Source organism: Pistacia vera, unplaced genomic scaffold (genome assembly GCF_008641045.1).
Source record: "Pistacia vera cultivar Batoury unplaced genomic scaffold, PisVer_v2 Contig223, whole genome shotgun sequence".
Classification (NCBI taxonomy): Eukaryota; Viridiplantae; Streptophyta; class Magnoliopsida; order Sapindales; family Anacardiaceae; genus Pistacia; species Pistacia vera.
In genome coordinates, this window is record NW_022196028.1 from 1,929,255 (window position 1) to 1,942,263 (window position 13,009).

Below are 13,009 nucleotides of genomic sequence, written 5' to 3' on the forward strand. Positions count from 1 at the left end.
CTAAATCGCGGATTCGTAGGTTTTCGCGGCGGTGAAGCTAGGGAAGTGTAGATCCGGTGTGGGGAAGGTGGATCGACCCTTGAGGAGCCGAATCGTAGTCGGAAAACGGCCAAACTGGCCGGGAAGACGAAACGAGTGGTGGTGGTGGAAGGCGAAGCGTCGCGGTGTGTGTGGCGTTTCACGGTGGTGGTTTGCCGTGGTTTTGACGGGTGATGATGAGCTGTGCACGAGGGAGATGAATCGTCGCCGGAGGAGACGAAGGGTCACCGGAGGGAGACGAAGGGTCGCCGAAAAACTGGGTGAATAGCCCCCCTGGATCTGGATTTTCGTTTTCTTTTATAGAACAAACTGTAAAATGTAAAATCTCACTTTGGTCCTTGCACAATTGAAAATTAACAAATCAACCCTTATAAATATGACAGTTACCCCCTAAACAGCATAAATGAGACAAAATCACTTCTATATCATAAACCACAACCTAATATTAACTCATATCCTTTCCAAAATCATTCCAACACGTTAAATTCATAAGAAAAATTAGGAAGCGATTTTTCGTGAATAAATTCAGAAATTCTTTAATTGTTAATATACTTCAATTTAACACACATGGGGTATTTTTATCACTAAAATAGAGTCACTTCATGACTCTAACACACTCCCCAACTACTCTTTGCTCGTCGAGTAAAGTTAAAGGAACTCTTTCAACATTCTCACAAAACCATACACAACCATATTCATCACAACCAAGACATTCATCAAGAGGTAAAGTGAAGAATTTGAACATAACAAGCAAACAACACAATCCTAAATAATGAACTAAAGTTTCTGTCAAGATTTGCCTATCTCCATTCAAGCTTTTCAAAAACACATTTCATATTCATATCACAAAGTTAAAATGTCATGCAAAGCTCCCCAACTTATGTACACGTAACATAATGCTCATTTTCCATACAAGATTTTGACATATAATTATTTTTCATTCATCACTTTTTTTTTCTTGTCAACTTCTTAAGCTTTCTAGAAGGTCGTGTAACGGGCTTTAGGTCAATGACTCCCAAACCAAACGGCTATAGGGCACTAAATGTAAAACACTCCTCGGATTACTCACCCGAACCAACTAGGCTACAAGCCAAGACTTTATTTCTTTTTTTTTTCTTTTTTTTTTTTTTCATAAAGCTCATGATCTATGTAAGACTTCTTAAGCTTTTAGAGGACCAGTAATGAGCTTTAGGAACCGCTCCAAGCTGGATAGCTTTAGGGGATTAGGTGTAGAACACCACTCGGGCGTACTCACTCGAGTCAACTAGGCTACAAATCAAAATCAAATCATCAAGCAACATTTAAGCACTTTAACACACGCAAGAAATAAATGAAAATTTGCTCCATGGGCATGTAAAGTATGTGGGGAGCTTGCATAAACACTAAAACACATGATATTACACAAAACAGTGTCTAACCACAATTATGGACAAACCTAGCACAAAACAGAACCAATAGTTCAATGTTTAAAACCATGTTGCACAAAAAAAATATTTCACAAACCTCACAAAACCTTTCAACTAGCACCTCAATTGCTTCTAAAATGGAATTATGCATGAATTCATGAAAATTTAAAAAAAATAAACTCACTTTAGTTCACTTTAACCACTTTGGACTTACAAGAGTAAGATTCAACATATTTTCAACAAAAAAAAACTCATCATCATGCCACAAAAATTTAAGCACTCTGTTCAACACACAATCTCCACAAAATAAAAATCAATCAACACTCCCCAACTTAAAATGTCATTGTCCTCAATGACCCACAACTACAAACATCCTCTCCAACTTAGCATCAAATGATCTCAAAGGCAATAGATCAATAACATTAAAATCGTCCACATATTTGAGAAACAAGAAATCTAACAATAACAAACATATTAGGTGGAGAGATACAACCTGAGGAACAATGATGGGTTGTCACAATGGAGTTCGTGGAGCAGGTAAGCGAAGCCTTGGACTAGTTAATGAGTTTCCAAACATGGCAATTCCGCAAGACAAAAACACAAAAAACATAAAAGCAATAACAACATATGTAAAAGGTGGGTTGCCTCCACTGGCGCTAAGTTTTAGTCTTCAGCCAGACTGAATGAAACATCAAGTTCAAGGTGGTGTGAAATGTTGGTAGTGCCTACATGACCCTCGCCATTCAGCAACAAGTAGGGTATCACGAGGTCCCAAGAAGGCATATTTGAATTTAATTGCCATTTCCTTGTGCATAAGTCTATTAAGAACTTGGCATAGGTAGGTATGAGCTTAATGCATCTAGAAGTGGAATACCAATCAGCTTGTTAAACACTCAACCATTTCTCCATCTAGTAGTTTTCTTAAAGCTGGATGCATTATTCGACTTAGGATTGAGGACAAGGTTCTATCGGTATGTCAAATTCAGGGGATGGTTCTTCTCCCCAACTTCCTTTTTTTCATGTCTCGGCACACCTAACTCTATGGTTGGTTCCTTCACTCCCTCGGTTTGGTTTCCCCTAAGCTCTCTTTCTTCCAAACTAGCATATAATTCCCTCTCAAGCCTAGCTGTTCATGACACCCTCTGGTGAGTGTACCATTGGGATTATCTACAACTTGACTCGGCAAAGGCATTCTCTCTCTTATAAACCGCTTCAACTATTTGACCAATTTGGGTCTCTAGCTTACTAATAGATTGGGAATGGGAATGTAATAGCTGATAATGCTGCTCTAAGTCATGAACCTAGCATTATGTCATCTTTTTGTTCTTGCAGTGTCTGGAGCATTTGAGCCATCATTGTTCCAGTGGACTGGGTCGAGAGTGGGCTGTTGGACGGAGGGGGGATCCTAGTGGGGGGGTGGTTGGACGAATACATGTCCCAATAATTGCCCTGTTGATGGAAAAACTATATGGCTATTATGGAAGACCATAGAGTTGTCCTGCTCATGCAAAATTAGGATGGTCATGCCACTCATATCAAATGTGTTCGATTCAAATCATTCGTCTCTGGAAACCTTGTGCATCTTGCACTTGTCCTCAAAAGTGTAGGGAGCTGGTTTCTCAAATGTGACCAACAGCTAAAAGGTCTGAAGGCATAGAAAAGACATCCTACTGTCCTACGGGGGGTGGTTGCCTAGAAGCTTGCCATGTATGGATATGAACATGTAAATTGATAGGCTAAAGACTCAACTTGGAGTCTATATCATCCAAAGGAGAAAACTCATAAATGCCACCATTTAGGCGGTTGCCCTATGATAGGAATCCTAGAAGCTAGAGGTTGTGCATGGGATCCAGATTATCATCCATCACGTGCTTTATTATTTCAAATCCAAGGGTACTAAAATTGGTTGATACGACTATCTACCAAGCATTCATAACAAGTGTACCCAAGGTTCCACAACAAACCACAACATCAAAATTAAACGAAAAAGAAAAAGAAAAAGAACTAAAAGCAAATTAAAAACCACACATAAAGAAAAATAAAGCTAAATACGATAACACCCTAAAAAAAAAAAAAAAAAAAAAAAAAAAAAAAAAAAAATCACACAATCAACAAACTAAAACTAACAATCTAACAAAAAGAAATTATTGATAAAAAACTAAATCCTATGATAAACAAAATATGCAAACTAAACGAACATGCAAACATCACACAAATGATTAACAAGAACTTAAAAGAACTAAAGCTAAAAAGATTAGAAAATATCACAATCGGGTCAGCTTAAACTTGAGCATAGACACACTGCAAACGTTTCCCCAATTGCGATCTTCCTGCAAAATCAAAACAAACACGAATGAAACTGTCTCAATGAAAATTAAATAACATAGAAAAATTAGACTTAAAGGATTTACAAACCCAAATACACACAAAGTCAAAAGCACATGTCCCCCGGAACGGCGCCAAATTTTGTTAGACGGTCGTCACTGTCACAAAATTACAACCTAGTACCGTAGTTAGCGGTAAGCAGGGTCGAATCCACATAGAGCAAGACTAAAGAACCAATGTATATTTGAGTAACGAAAGAGAAATTGGCAAAAGGAAACTAATACTTGCAGGAAATTAAAAGCATTAAATAAATTGCTAACTAAAACACAATATTAAAAGCGTTGCCGCTACGGGTTCGGTTTGACTCAAGACAACTCTCTAATTCCTCTCCTCGCTCTTCAATTTCCTAAACCTCAAGGCTAGGCAAATCATAAAAAATATCCGGCAATCTAGGTATAATCTTCCTGTCTCCCCGTCGTCTTAGTTACAGATCGATGGTTAAAGACTATCATCGACTAACCGAAAATGCTAAACCCTAAACACCACTAGTGGTACAATGTTAACAAGTACAACCTATCAACCTGTATCACCCAATCAACTAATTACACAATAAATGCATTCCTAGTAGAAATGATATTAAACGCTACTACAACTTGATTGCAATCAGTACCGAAGCAATTTAAAGTCATAATCAACATAATAATCTCAAACCGACATTCAATTATGCAAAAAGTTATATATCAATAAACGTTTCAATGGACATTATCAATCAACAGTCGAGTATGAATAATATTAAAGTATCGCAAACAAACTGAAACGAAAACAATATAATCTGAATACAAGAAACTTAACCAAATATCCAACATCGGGCTCATCAACTAGTCGAGAGCTGAGAGGAGATCAGGGAGTCAATCTCGATCTCGCCTACACCGTAACGGACAACTGGAACTCAGCGCTCATGGTAGTGATGAGGGAGGGCTGAAACAGTGGAAACAGAGCTGATCATGGCGGAGAGAGGTAACCGACAGCGATATGATATGAAGAAGGGCGAAAACGACCAACGGACAGCCCGGAATACGAACAGCCGCGGTTCGCCAGAGAAACGTTAATTTTCGGCGGGTCTCCGAAAACGGTGGTGGAAATGGGATCCGAAGGTACCGATGGAAAGCTCGGTGATGGGGAGTTCAGATCAGAGTCCTGGGGAGATGAGAAGTCGTCGGAAATGAGCAAGATCTGGCCTGGAAGATGAAAGTCGCGACGGCTAAATGCGGATTAGCGGTTTTCGCGGGTGGCTGAAGCTAGGGAAGTGTAGATCCGGTGTGGGGAAGGTGGATCGAACTTGGGGAGCCGAATCGTCGCCGAAAAAAGGCCAAAACTCGCGGGAAGACGAAACGACGTGGTGGTGGTGAAGGGAAGCGTCGCGGGTTGTGTGGCATTTCAGGTGGTGGTTTGCCGTGGTTTTGACGGGATGATGAGGCTGTGCAGAGGGAGATGAATCGTCGCCGGAGGGAGACGAACGGTCGCCGGAGGGAGACGAAGGGTCGCGAAAAACTGGGTGAACAGCCCCCCTAGATTTGTGACTTTTGTTTTCTTTTATAGAACAAATTGTAAAATCTCACTTTGGTCCTGCATAATTGAAAGTAACAAATCAACCCTTATAAATATGACCGTTTACCCCTAAACAGCATAAATGAGACAAAATCACTTCTAATCCATAAACCAAACCTAATATTAACTCATATCCTTTCCAAAATCATTCCAAACACGTTAAATTCATAAGAAAAATATTAGAAGCGATTTTCGTGAATAAATTCATAAATTCTTTATGTCTCAATATACTTCAATTTAACACACATGGGGTATTTTTATCACCAAAATATAGTCACTTTCATGACTCTAACACGTTAGGCTCAGGTAATGGGTTCCAAGAAAAAGGATAGGAATAACAAAGTAAGAAAACTTAGTTTCCTAATGCAAAAACTAACATCAAATCGAACTCCACTTCTTTTAACCGCCAATTGGAATGTCCACTAATCACAACCCTCAAAAGTGTATTTTTCTTATTCCGGAAACCATAAATGCAGGGGATCCGTTTAAGGTGTACGTGGCGGTGTTTTACAGAGGTTGCCAAGTATTGCTAGGCAGTTTTTAAGGCAGGTTCTGGTTCCAGCCGGTATACCCTTAAACAGGCAGAATTCTTTTTTTTTTTTTTAATGAAAAAAAAAACAAAAATCAATTGAATTGAGGTGACTACCTTTTTGTCTTATTCTCTTCTCCAACTCTCATTTCTCTCCTAACCCCCAAACTATGCTTTTGGCTTATTGTACAACTCTTCGTTTGTATTAGGAGCGAATTCTCCTAAGGGTACGATAAAGGTTTTGGTATAAGGATTGGACAATTTTGTTGTTTTCCAAGAAAAATAAAGCAATAAATTCAAACAGCTCCAAAGGGGTGACTAGGGAAATTTCATTCATGGGTCGGCTAGAAAGGCTCAAACGTTTCGAAAAATGCTTAAATCATCTTCTCAACCATGTCTAATCTAGAATTCGCATCAAGCACTTCTCTACTAGGTTCTAGAGTCCACAACATTATCAAACTTCACCTAACCACATAAAATGAAACTAAGCATGCCGAAATAAATGAAAATGTGGCTGAACCACTTAACAAACCTCAATCAAAATCCAGTCAATAAACATAAACTTGAAGCAATGCTTAACATTTCTCAACAATAAAATTGCAACAACCCTATTCTCATCATTGATTTATACAATTCATCATCGGCAAAAACAATCAAACTGAAGAAAAATAACTAAAGGTTTTTTTTTTTTTTTCGTTTAAGGTGTACGTGGCGTTGTTATACCAGAGGTTGCCAAGTATTGCTAGGCAGTTTTTAAGGCGGGTTCTGGTTTCTAGCCAATATACCCTTAAACTAGGTTTTATCTCTATTTCCTACCCCCAAACTAAACATGACATTATCCCCAATGTTCCATTATGCATGAATCAGGAATAGAAAATAAAAAAAAACAAAGGTACAAGAAGGCTCCCTAGTTAATCCGTGAAGTGTCGCTCAACACCCGGTCTCGGACTTTTCATCACCCATAATCTATCAAAACAATTGAAACTGTGGTGTCCCTTGTGTTAGCACAAATTCACAAACTAACTTGAAAAAATTACAACCTAATCTCGTCCTTTCAACAACTACCAAATTAACAGAAACAACTAAAACAACTAAACAAAATCCAAAACAAAAAATAAAACTGAGTTTAATGTTTAAAATGAACAACAAAATCAAATAAAAACAAATAACATAAAGAAAAACAAAAACAGGTGCTCCGGCTCATTCTTCTTCTTTCTCTTCTTCCTCTTCATTCTCCTCTTCTTCCGACCCGGAGCCCATCCACTCATCTGAGTCCCAGTCTGCCCATTGGTATGCTGAAGTGTCAACGTTGAGCTCTTTAAAGCTATTCTTCTGCATCTCATACATCATCTGGGTCTGCTCAACCAACCAATCCTGACGTTTTGCCATATGTTTCATTAAACCCATCATCTGCTGCATTATCTCTTTCTGTGTAGCTGTGGAGCTGGATGATGTGGCAAGGCCTGTTCTTTGCCTTTTTGCCCTTGCTTTTGGTTGTGCAGCTTTCGGACGGTCAAGGTGTTTCCTATAATACTCTAAGTCTAGAACTGGGGTAGCATAAATATGGTGCTCGTCATCCTGAACCTCGACTCCAGCTCTAAGGCACAAGGCTATGATGAGATGTGGGAAACTGTAACTTGTTCGCCCTGGTTTGGAGGCCTGCTTAATGCTGTTCCAGATCATGTCTCCCACATCGATACTCTTCCCTGTGGAAATAGAGTAAAGCAATACTGCCTTCTCATGAGTAACTGTGCTGTAGTGCGATTCTGACATCAATTTCACACTGACAAAATATTACCACAGTCGAGCCATCAATGTCAATTGAGTTCCTTGAGAGTCTTCTTTTGCTTCTTCGATATTGCCCAATCTGCATCTGATTTTGCAATGACCGGAGGGATGATACTGTCCTCAAACTGTGATCTCTTAAACTGTACGTACTCATCTTGGAAAATTTCAGGCAGGTTATAGAACTCATTGATCACCCTTTCCGTAAATGGCACATCAGCCCCTCTTACAGAAACTGTACCTTCCTAACAATCCGGGAGATTGGCATAGAACTCCCTTACTAGCGGCTCTACAACTGCTTGTTTAGAAGCACTCATAAACATCTTCTAACGTCTCCCTCTACTCCTGACCAAGGCCTGACTCGCTGTCAATCCGTGCTCAGGAATAATACCCTTATCCTTTCTTTGGATTGCCCCCTCATACCTTTTACGGGCTTCCTCATTAACAAAACGGTTGTCAACTTTCTTTCCTTTGCCCTTACCCTTGTATGGATGCTTAATTTTGGCAGGCATTGTTCACAATTAAAGTTCACTCAAAAATTATACCCCAACAATTCAAACCTAGTTGTTCTACACAACCAATTTAATCCTGCAAAAACAAACAACACTTCCAAAAATTCGCGCCTTACCCCCCAAACTTCAAATTTTCAATTTTACACAAACACTCCAATATTTCAAAAACCCACACTCCTAACAATCACCCAATGCATGAACTACTCTTCCTCTAACAAAATCAATGCTCAAAATCACCCAAATTCCACAACTCAACCACAACAAAAATTTTCAGATCTACAAACAAAAACTCGAAATTGTGCGAAAAAAAAGTTAGGGAACCTGAGATCTTACCAAAATGAAGGAGTATTCGCCACCAATTGAACTAGAAACAGCCTAGATTGAAAAGCCCCAAATTCTTGATCCAAAAATTTTCATGAAATTTTCGCGAAAATTGTTGTTGAAATGGGTTGTTTTGGTGTTTAGGAAGGTTAGGGAGTAAGAATTTTGGTTGGAAAAGCACTAGGAAGGCAAAAGATTGAATTTTGAAAATTTTTCTCTCAAGTGAAAATGAAGAGTTGCGTGACGAATGAAAAAGAAAAGTGGGTATTTATAGAAAAGTATCGTCGCCGCGGCGACGTTCTTCATGCATGAACCCTAAGAAAACCTAGGTTTTGCCACAGCGAAGAAAAATTCTTCGCCGGGGCGAAAACATACAGAGGCAAAAGAATTTTCTTCGCCGCGGCGACAATGCCTTAGAAAATTTTCAAAAATTTTATCTTATTTTATTCGCTGCGGCGAAGACAATTCCTTCGCCGGAGCGAAAACTTCCAGGAGCTCACACAATTTTCAAGTTGCTTCGCCCTGGAGAAAAACAATCTTTGCCGCGGCAAAGTCTGGGACTTTCACACCGAATTCTTCTTCACAATGCTTCGCCGTGGCGAAGAATATTTCTTCGGCCCAGCGAAGTCTGGAGCATTTTAATTCCTTTCTTTGGCTGAAAACTTCACCTAAAACACCCAAAAACATACACATTAAAAACCATACAAACTCATAATGAATTCAAACAAATTCAAACAACCAAAATGAAAAACAAATAATTAAAAACACTTGGGTTGCCTCTCAAGAAGCGCTTGTTTATAGTCAGTAAGCTCGACTCTCTCAATTTTTCACATCAGCCCGGACTATCCAAGTACATCACATCCCGGAAATTTCCCTTGTATTGGAGCTTCATTTTCTGATGATCTTTTTCACACAGTGGCCTTGTTGAGAGTTTCACCACCCATTTCCATCCCTTGGTTATAACTTTGGTAGCTCGACTCTTCTCACCTACCGCCTTCTGTTTTCTTGCTTTACTTCACCCTTTTTGATCTCAGAGACCCATTCCTTATGCGAACTCAAACTGAACTGCGGCTTGTCTCGGAATTTTGTGCAACCCCTTCCGTAATGGTCTTCACTCTCGAACTGATTCGGTTTGACAATGCAACTCTTAATTTCCACCTTAGGATTATTCAGTTGGAAGGTTTCAATTCTTGACTGATCCACCACATCGATTTTTAAACACGACTCTTGTTTAGGTGGAGCTCTCATTGATTCAAGGACATTAAATGTTATTTCTTCATCTTGCATCCTCATGATCAACTTCCCTTCTTGAACGTCGATTAAAGCCCTTCCGGTAGCTAGGAATGGTTGTCCCAGGATAAAAGGAATTCTTTGTCTTCTTCCATATCCAACACAAAGAAATCCGCAGGAAAAATAAACTTGTCCGCCTTAATCAACACATCCTCCACAATGCCCCTTGGATGCTTTAATGTTCGATCTGCAAGTTGCAAGCAAATGGTTATCGGCTTTACTTCGCCAATTCCTAGTTTCCTGAAAACAGAAAAAGGCATAAGGTTAATGCTAGCACCTAGGTCACATAAAACTCGATCAAAGGTGATATCTCCTATAGTGCACAGGATAGTAAAACTCCCTAGATATTTGAGTTTCGGGGCCAGCTTCTTCTGGAGAATGGCGCTGCACTCCTTCGTAAGCATCACCGTTTCCTCATCTTCTAGCTTCCTCTTGTTCGATAAAATTTCCCTAAGAAATTTCGCATAGCTCGACATCTGTTGCAATGCATCTGCAAAAGGAATGTTAATATGCAGTTTTTTAAAAACATCAAGAAATTTAATAAACTGCTTATCCTGTTTTTCTTTTTTGAGTCTTTGAGGAAAAGGTACGGGTGGTGTGTGATGCGCCAACTCTGGTGGTATCTCGGGGAATGGCAATTTCTCTTTCCTTTTCTTTTTCCCCTCTTCTTGCTTCTGCTCATCTTTCCTTGGGCTCGGTGGTTTCTCTTCAGCAATGATTTCTTCATCAACTTCCTCATCAGATTCTTCATTTTTCTTTGATGAGGTTTCATCATTCCTTGAAATTAAAAACTCTTCTAAAACTGTCCCACTTCTCAATGAAATTGCATTTACTTGCTCACGTGGGTTAGTTACCGTATTGCTTGGTAAGGAACCCTATGGTCTATCATTCAGCTTCTCGGCCAATTGGCCCATCTGTACCTCAAGATTCCGAATGGACGCCCCTTGATTTCTAAAATTTGTCCTCATCTCATTCATAAAACCCGTGGTCTCCTGCATGAATTTTCCAAACACGTCCTCCAACTTTGTCATTCTTGGATCTCTCGGTTGATTATTCACCCCTGGTTGGTTATTGGGCAATGTCCTTTGGTTCCATTGACTATTTTGCTGGTCCTGATTGCCCCAAGCCAGATTTGGATGATTTCTCCACCCCGGATTGTATGTGTTAGAGTAAGAGTTGTTTGGTTGTCTCTGATTTCCTGCCAACTAATTCACTTGCTCCGATGATGAAGGTGACAAAGCAAATGTGTTCCCCACTTGACCCACTTGACACTCGCTGCTCACATGGTTTCCTACACAAAAATCACAAGTTAGTTGAGATGCTCGAATAGAGTTTACCTGCATAGTTCTCAACTGTTTCTGAAGTGCCGTGAGTTGGGCTGATATGGCTGTAAAGGCATCAACTTCATGAAGACCCGAAGATTTCCTTGGTGTTGCTCTCTCATTTGGTATTTGATAGTTGTTGCTTGCCAAAACCTCAAGAACCTCATAGGCTTTTTCTGGTATCTTATTCTGCAAGGCTCCTCCTGAAGCTGCATCCACCATGGTTTGCACATTACCCATCAATCCATTGTAGAATGTTTGGACTTGAAGCCAAACTGGCAAGCCATGGTGTGATATCATTTCTGAGTTTTGCTGATTTTATTGGAACGAAGAACCTGGTAAGGAATTTTTGTGCTAGATCATTCCAAGTTGTGATAGTTCCCGGTGGTAGTGCCATTAACCACCCCTTGGCTTTATCCCCCAATGAGAATGGGAATAACCTCAACCTAATGGCGTCATCCGACGCTCCGTTCGACTTGAAGGTGTCACAAATTTTTAAGAAATTTGCAATATGCTGATTTGGATCTTCCTTCAAATCACCGTTAAATCTAACCGACTGCTGGATCATCTGGATGATTGCCGACTTGATCTCGAAGTTGTTGGCTTGCACCGTAGGTCTAGTAATACTCGACCCACTACCATTCACTGTGGGAACTAAAAATTCCCTCAGTGTCCTGTTTTCTGGTTCTACCATTTCAACAACTATTTCTTTTGCTTCTACAACTAAATCCTCTCTTTCTCTTCTCTCTCTGTTACGTCATCTGATAGCTCTCTCAATCTCAAGATCAATAGGAACCACTGGTTGACGTCTCGCTCTTCGCATAAACTGCAAAAACAGAAATGAAGGAAAGTGAGATCACAAACCAACTGAAAATTAAAAACGAAATTAAAACAAAATATGATATTAAAAAAAAAAAAAAAAAGAAAAGACTCCAATCTAGCTAACTAAAGAAAGACTCAATGTTAACTTAAAACAGTCCTTGGCAACGGCGCCAAAAACTTGATGCGTGTTGCCTACAACATACAAATGTAGCAAGTATACTAGTCGCACAAGTAATAGAGTGATGAGTAGAGTATCGTTCCTACGAGGATTGTTAGCTAAACACTAAGCTTCCTACTATTCTCAAGTTGGAGCAATCGATTTCATTTGGATTAATGGGAGCTATTTCTAATTAAAACTGAACAATAAATTTTAAACTAAAATTAACTATGAATACAAGATAAAAAAAACACGGATAGCAATCAATTCAAGTAAAATGGGTAGGGTTTTGACTTCATTCGGATTTTATGGGTTAAACCTAAGAATTAAACTAAATTCATATTCATATGCATTGGTTGTAAATCGAACTCTCCGAAGTGTTAAACATACCTTCTCAGGCTACGTTTTCCTACTCTTCCTTATTAACTTTCCGCACACAACAATTTGAAAGTTAACAAATCCAAGCTCATTAAGCATAAGAATCCTACAATGATTTCATTGATTTTTGAATCTATCTCTAGCATCCAATATTACAATGGTGATTACCCAAGAAGCCTAACATGATTCATTTCTCAATCTCACCATATTCATCACATATAAGCATTAAAATTCAGAGCAAACACACAATCAAAACATAATCATATGAAAATAAAACAATCAATCACTTAACCCATTAAAATCTGAATTACAATCAAAACCCTAACCCAAAATGGGTTAGTTCATAACTAAATCAACACTACAAACAAGAAAAACGATAATATTAAAGTTCATCATAATGAAAATGAGAGAAAAGACAAGGATTCTCCCCAAATGATGAATCCCCTGGTTCGAAATCGAATCTCCACCCTTGTTACAGCTCAAAATCGCTCAAAAATAAATAAAAGGAAACGTAA